Source organism: Salmo salar, chromosome ssa11, assembly GCF_905237065.1.
Source record: "Salmo salar chromosome ssa11, Ssal_v3.1, whole genome shotgun sequence".
Taxonomy (NCBI): domain Eukaryota; kingdom Metazoa; phylum Chordata; class Actinopteri; order Salmoniformes; family Salmonidae; genus Salmo; species Salmo salar.
This window is the reverse complement of record NC_059452.1, coordinates 24,469,481-24,476,920: the sequence shown is the minus strand read 5'-3', so window position 1 is coordinate 24,476,920 and position 7,440 is coordinate 24,469,481. Positions and strand designations below refer to the sequence as shown.

Below are 7,440 nucleotides of genomic sequence, written 5' to 3'. Positions count from 1 at the left end.
TGGAATGGTGTCCAGGAGTGCCTAAGGAGGGCTGGTGAACGTCACAAGGAGAGCGCTGACCGCCACCGCAGTGACGCCCCGTGTATAATCCGGGGGACAGAGTCTGGCTCTCGACCCGGAACCTGCCTCTCCGCCTGCCCTGCCGGAAGCTGGGTCCGCGGTTTGTGGGGCCGTTCAAAGTCCTGAGGAGGATAAACGAGGTGTGTTACAGGTTACAACTCCCTTCATATTACCGTATTAACCCCTCGTTTCATGTGTCTCTCCTCAGGCCGGTGGTAGCTGGTCCACTGCAGGACGATGAGGTGCTGGAGGTCCCCCCGCCCCCCCTGGACATCGGGGGGGCCCCGGCGTACACAGTCCGAGCCATCCTGGACTCCCAACGTCGGGTCGGGGGCCTGCAGTACCTCGTGGACTGGGAGGGGTACGGTCCGGAGGAGAGGTGCTGGGTTCCGGCGGCGGACATTCTAGATCCACCTATGCTACAAGAATTCCACCATCGCCGTCCGGATCGGCCGGCGCCTCGCCCTCCGGGCCGTCCCCGAGGCCGGCGTCGGCGAGCGGCTTCAGTCAGGGGAGGGGTACTGTCACAGTATCTAACGAAGGTGGCGCTCCTCCTCGGTCAGTCGGCGCTCGGCGGTCGTCGTCGCCGGCCTATTAGCTGCCACCGATCGTTGTTTCTGTGTCTTTTGGTTTTGTCTGTCTATCTCGCACCTGTTTTGTGTTTGTCATTAGTGGGGGGTTATTTAGTGTGTATTTTCAGTTGGGGTTCTCGTGCGGGATTGTTTATTGTCCACTCAGGACAGTTGTGATTGTAAACTGTTATTGTCTATTATATTGCCGGGCTGCGCCCCGTGCGCTTTTTTTTCCAGTGTGCTTATTTTGGGAAGGTGTTTTTCCCCTGGCAGACTTCGCCACACGCCTGGTGCCCTACGGCTATTGCGTGTTACTATTATTATTAAAACACAGTTGCTCCGGCCCTCTGTCTCCTGCTCCTGATTCCACATCTCCACTGGTCCTAGACAGTCGTGACAGATGGCTAAAGCATCTTTATAAGCAAGCAGTTACATTGATACCTCTTACTTCACAGACCCCTATGTCTTTAATACCCTGTGTTCTCAGGGCCGCAGTGTGACATTAGTAGTCATTTAGCAGTTCAGAAAATACACTGGAGGGGGACTCAGTCAGAGTCTCAACTTACTGTTTTGAGTTAGAATAGAAGAATACACAAGGTGCAATTTCAAAATTTGGTTTTGCATCAGCAGTTTTTCTATTGTTATGTCAGTCACTGACAGTCAGTCATTTAGCCCATCAGCTAAATATGTTTTGGATTGTTAAGTTAGTCTAGCAGCCAGCTACTGTATCTAAACTTCTAGTAATCATGGTCCAATTACCAACTGGGGAGCGCCCATTGATTTTGTTTGTCACTCTTACTCAAATATCATGTTAAAAACTGCAAACATTTATCTCCACCCAATGGCAAAATTAGTAGAATTGCATGAAAAGTTACATATTGCAGCTTACATTTTTTTTTCTCTGCTGCAAAATGTTTTGCTTGCACGGTGACACCCCCCCACCGAAAATGTTTTTGCTTTGGGCCCCCAAAAGCCTAGAGTCTGTTGCAACTGACTGCATGTGTGGGTATGGATGTGGGTACGCAGACAGAGTTTAGATTTTTTGTGGCCCCCATCCCCATCAAAGTTGCCCATCCCTGGTCTAAACTAATTTGAGTTTATTTTTTATTTTTTACAGGCTTCAGTTGAAGTCGGAAGTTTACATACACTTAGGTTGGAGTCATTAAATCTCGTTTTTCAACCACTCCACAAATTTCTTGTTAACAAACTATAGTTTTGGCAAGTCGGCTAGGACATCTACTTTGTGCATGACACAAGTCATTTTTACAATAATTGTTTAGACAGATTATTTCACTTATAATTCACTGTATCACAATTCCAGTGGGCCAGAAGTTTACATACACTAAGTTGACTGTGGCTTTAAACAGCTTGCAAAATTCCAGAAAATTATGTCATGGCTTCAGAAGCTTCTGATAGGTTAACTGACATAATTTGAGTCAATTGGAGGTGTACCTGTGGATGTATTTCAAGGCCTACCTTCAAACTCATTGCCTCTTTGCTTGACATCATGGGAAAATCAAAAGAAATCAGCCAAGACCTCAGGAAAAAAATGTAAAACCTCCGCAAGTCTGGTTCATCCTTGGGAGCAATTTCCAAATGCCTGAAATCAAATCAAATCAAATTTATTTGTCACAAACTCATGGTTAGCAGGTGTTAATGCAAGTGTAGGGAAATGCTTGTGCTTCTAGTTAGGTACCACGTTAATCTGTACAAACAATAGTACGCAAGTTTAAACACCATGGGACCACGCAGCCGTCAAACCGCTCAGGAAGAAGATGCATTCTGTCTCCTAGAGATTAACGTACTTTGGTGTGAAAAGTGCAAATCAATCCCAGAACAACAGCAAGGGACCTTGTGAAGATGCTGGAGAAAACATGTACAAAAGTATCTACATCCACAGTGAAACGAGTCCTATATCGACATAACCTGAAAGGCCGCTCAGCAAGGAAGAAGCCACTGCTCCAAAACCGCCATAAAAAAGCCGGACTATGGTTTGCAACTGCACATCGGGACAAAGATTGTACTTTTTGGAGAAATGTCCTCTGGTCTGAGGAAACAAAAATAGAACTGTTTGGCCATAATGACCATCGTTATGTTTGGAGGAAAAAGGGGGAGGCTTGCAAGCTGAAGAACACCATCCCAACCGTGAAGCATGGGGGTTGAAGGGGTGCTCTGCATCATGTTGAAGGGGTGCTTTGCTGCAGGAGGGACTGGTGCACTTCACAAAATAGATGGAATCATGAGGGAGGAAGATTTTGTGGATATATTGAAGCAACATCTCAAGCCATCAGTCAGGAATTTAAAGCTTGGTCGCAAATGGGTCTTCCAAATGGACAATGACCCCAAGCATACTTCCAAAGTTGTGACAAAATGGCTCACGGACAACAAAGCAATGATATTGGAGTGGCCATCACAAAGCCCTGACCTCAATCCTATAGAACATTTGTAGGCAGAACTGAAAAAGCGTGTGCGAGCAAGGAGGCCTACAAACCTGACTCAGTTACACCAGCTCTGTCAGGAGGAATGGGCCAAAATTCACCCAACTTATTGTGGGAAGCTTGTGGAAGGCTACCCGAAATGTTTGACCAAAGTTAAACAATTTAAAGGCAATGCTACCAAATACTAATTGAGTGTATGTAAACTTCTGACCTGCTGGGAATGTGATGCAAGAAATAAAAGCAGAAATAAATAATTCTCTCTACTATTATTCTGACATTTCACATTCTTAAAATAAAGTGGTGATTCACTGACATTTTCAACATGTCCCTGATTGAGTCTATAATACCAACATGTTTCAAGCAGACCACCATGGTCCCTGTGCCCAAGAACACAAAGGCAACCTGCCTAAATGACTACAGACCTGTAGCACTCACGTCCGTAGCCATGAAGTGCTTTGAAAGGTTGGTAATGGCCCACATCAACACCATTATCCCAGACACCCTAGACCCAGTCCAATTTGCATACCGTCCAAACAGATCCACAGATGATGCAATCTCTATTGCACTCCACTCTGCCCTTTCCCACCTGGACAAAAGGAACACTGTGTGAGAATGTGAGAATGCTATTCATTGACTACAGCTCAGCGTTCAACACCATAGTACCCTCCAAGCTCATCAATAAGCTAAGGATCCTGGGACTAAACACCTCCCTCTGCAACTGGATCCTGGACTTCCTGACGGGCCGCCCCCAGGTGGTGAGGGTAGGTAGCAACACATCTGCCACGCTGATCCTCAACACTGGAGCTCCCCAGGGGTGCGTGCTCAGTCCCCTCCTGTACTCCCTGTTCACCCACGACTGCATGGCCAGGCACGACTCCAACATCATCATTAAGTTTGCAGACGACACAACAGTGGTAGGCCTGATCACCGACAACGACGAGACAGCCTAGAGGGTCGAGGTCAGAGACCTGTCCGGGTGGTGCCAGAATAACAACCTATCCCTCAACGTAACCAAGACTAAGGAGATGATTGTGGACTACAGGAAAAGGAGGACCGAGCACGCCCCCATTCTCATCGATGGGGCTGTAGTGGAGCAGGTTGGTAGCTTCAAGTTCCTTGGTGTCCACATCAACAACAAAATAGAATGGTCCAAACACACAAAGACAGTAGTGAAGAGGGCACGACAAAGCCTATTCCCCCTCAGGAAACTAAAAAGATTTGGCATGGGTCCTGAGATCCTCAAAAGGTACTACAGCTGCAACATCGAGAGCATCCTGACTGGTTGCATCACTGCCTGGTACGGCAATTGCTCGGCCTCTGACCGCAAGGCACTACAGAGGGTAGTGTGTACGGCCCAGTACATCACTGGGGCTAAGCTGCTTGCTGTCCAGGACCTCTACACCAGGCGGTGTCAGAGGAAGGCCCTAAAAATTGTCAAAGACCCCAGCCACCCCAGTCATAGAGTGTTCTCTTTACTACTGCCAAGTCTACGATAAAAAGGCTTCTCAACAGTTTTTTCCCCCAAGCCATAAGACTCCTGAACAGGTAATCAAATACCCGGATTATCTGCATTGTGTGTCCCCCCCCCAACCCCTCTTTTTACGCTGCTGCTACTCTCTGTTTATCATATATGCATAGTCACTTTAACCATATCCACATGTACATACTACCTCAATCAGCCAGACTAACCTGTGTCTGTATGTAGCCTCGCTACTTTTATAGCCTCGCTACTGTACATAGCCTGTCTTTTTACTGTTGTTTTATTTCTTTACCTACCAATTGTTCACCTAAAACCTTTTTTGCACTATTGGTTAGAGCCTGTAAGTAAGCATTTCACTGTAAGGTCTACACCTGTTCGGCGGGCGTGACAAATAAACTTTGATTTGATTTGATCCTACTACCTAAAACAGGGAATTTTTACTAGGATTAAAGGTCAGGAATGATGAAAAACTGAGTTTAAATGTATTTGGCTAAGGTGTATGTAATCTTCTGACTTCAACTGTATAATAGTGGCAAAAGTATTCTTAAGGATTGCAAAATAATCACAATGTAGGCCTACATTTCTAGTCAGGACTATATCTGGCTTTAACTGATACCTTTGATTACTCATATGTCATAATCTGTCAGTTTAATTCGGACAGACAGAGAGCCTCTACCAGACCTCTGTGGCCTCACACTTTCGGGTCACGAGAACGTACCCACAGACCCTCTCACAAGGGGATGACATGCATGACCACTGACTGTGGAAAACAGGATACATAGACCGTCGCAACAGGAAATGTTGCACTCCGTCTATCTATTCTGTTTGACCAAGATTTCTCCAGATCAATGTCCACACTGTGCTGGTTTTGACATCATTTACGTAATCATCCTCTGACAAACTCTCTTGAACAACTCGAGTAATTTAGCTTGAATAGTTGGAAACATGTTATAGCCCAGTAAAACATTTGCTCACACTTTATTTGGATAGTCCGGATTTTCCAACTCACTATGTTGATAAGCAACTGCTTTCTAAGGTCATGGTTAGGGTTAGGTTCAGAATAAGGGTTAGGATAATGGTTAGGCTTAGAGCTAAGGTTAGTAGATAGTTAGTTGAAATGTTACTGATAGTGTCTGTAGAGCATCTACAGATGGACTATCCAAATAGTGTTACCAAACATACTTCATTCTAGTTATTATTTAAAGAGTATTGTTATTAGTTTTGATGTGATAACAACATATTCTAAACCAAGTAATTACATTTAGAAGAAACAAAATTAAGACAAATGTGGACACAAAGTATTAGCTGCCAGTGATGACCATAGGTCTACTGCCTAGATGTTAGCTAAAGATAACTTTTAAAGGTAAATGTTTACTCTTGATGTAACCCATTGACTCTCAGTCAAAGATAAAATATACTACTAACGATCAACAAGGGAAAATTAGCATTTATTTTTCAACAAACTTATTATCCAAGACTATCAAATCAAATAATGGATAAGGATATAATGCAAACAACTGTAACCCAGTGATCTACAAAGGCCAAATTGCCTCTGTCATTACATCAACTTTTTCCTTCATTCAATAAAAAGTAGCAAGAATACCAACACTAGCTATACAGATATATCTCTGAGCTGAAACCAGCAGAAAAACATATTTCATAACATTACAATCTGTATGAAAGGATGCTCATGGGAAGAAACGCCTCTTGTCTCTCTCGGTCCAGCCAGCCTCACTCTTACCGTCCCTCTCATAAGTCTTCCAGGAGCAGCATGGATAGTAGTACGCTCTCTGTGAATGCAGGAGAATCTCATTGAGTCGGTTAAAGCAAATTGCCACAGAGGGCAAGAAATCTGAGATTTCTATAACTCACTGAATTAACTAGGGAACTAAAAACTTCCTTAATTTTACCAATTTAAGCTGGAACTCAAAAGATTTTCTTCTTCTTCTCCTTCTCCTTCTTCCTTAAACCAGATGGTAACTAAACAGCTTGCCACAAAGCAAAGCTTGATTAGAGGTAGTGGGCGATGTTGTCGTCTGTGATCTGATTTCTGCTCCCTCTGTGGAGCCACTTGCTCCTTCCAGGCCTTATACCGCAGGTGCAATCCAGTAGTATGCCATAGACTCCATTAGATTACCATATGATGAACTGCACACCACGGGCCCTTATTGATTTGGATGTATATCAGAGAGTTGTTTATAATAGAACGGAGTGGACACACTGCTACGGGCATGGGTTATCCAAATGTAAGTCGTAGTTATTTGTTTTGTCTACTGTCTACCAAGATAATAAAGAACTGGTTGTATGCATATGTCGGAGGATAATCAGAATATCAGATCCAAAAAAAACATTCTCGAAAAAGAGAGCAACTGTCAAGAAAATTATGGTTTTGATGGCATGGCCTGGATAGACAGGCCACAGAGAGGACCCTGACCCTGTTTTACTGCCTGACTGTCACCAGCAGTTTCGTTGGCCATCATCTCTTTCACAATGACATGGAGCCGCCCCTGACCGGCGTGCAAGGGGACATCCAGATTTCTCACTTCTTATTCCCAATTCCTCATTTTCCCCAATGCACTCAGCTTTACAAGATCCAACCATCAGACAAGGCTTGGATAGAAGACAAAGATAAATCACATGGCCGATTGACAAGCACGCACACATGCACGCACGTGTGCACACACTATGTTTTCCATCAAACTCTGCTTCATGGACCCTTGTCCCATCAGCCATAAGTTCCTCTTTCTATATGCATTGCTCAAGTCAGGCAGGGATGACTCATAGTGCGAACATTATTCATGTTTTCTGTTTTCTTAACCTCTCACAAACAATCTGCATGTGTTTTCAAGGCCCTCGTGTGTCCATTGTGTTGCACAAAATAGTAAACAAA

At 44.5% G+C, this 7,440-nt stretch overlaps 1 long non-coding RNA gene across 1 annotated transcript; it reads right to left on the bottom strand.

The window, feature by feature from the left end:
• Nucleotides 1–5,982: 5,982 nt before the first annotated feature.
• Nucleotides 5,983–7,222, bottom strand: LOC123725145 (uncharacterized). Its single transcript, XR_006757535.1, has 2 exons — nucleotides 6,461–7,222; nucleotides 5,983–6,340 (listed from the first exon to the last, which is right to left on the bottom strand). It is a non-coding gene; the product is annotated as an uncharacterized lncRNA (long non-coding RNA).
• Between the last annotated feature and the right edge of the window lie 218 nt (nucleotides 7,223–7,440).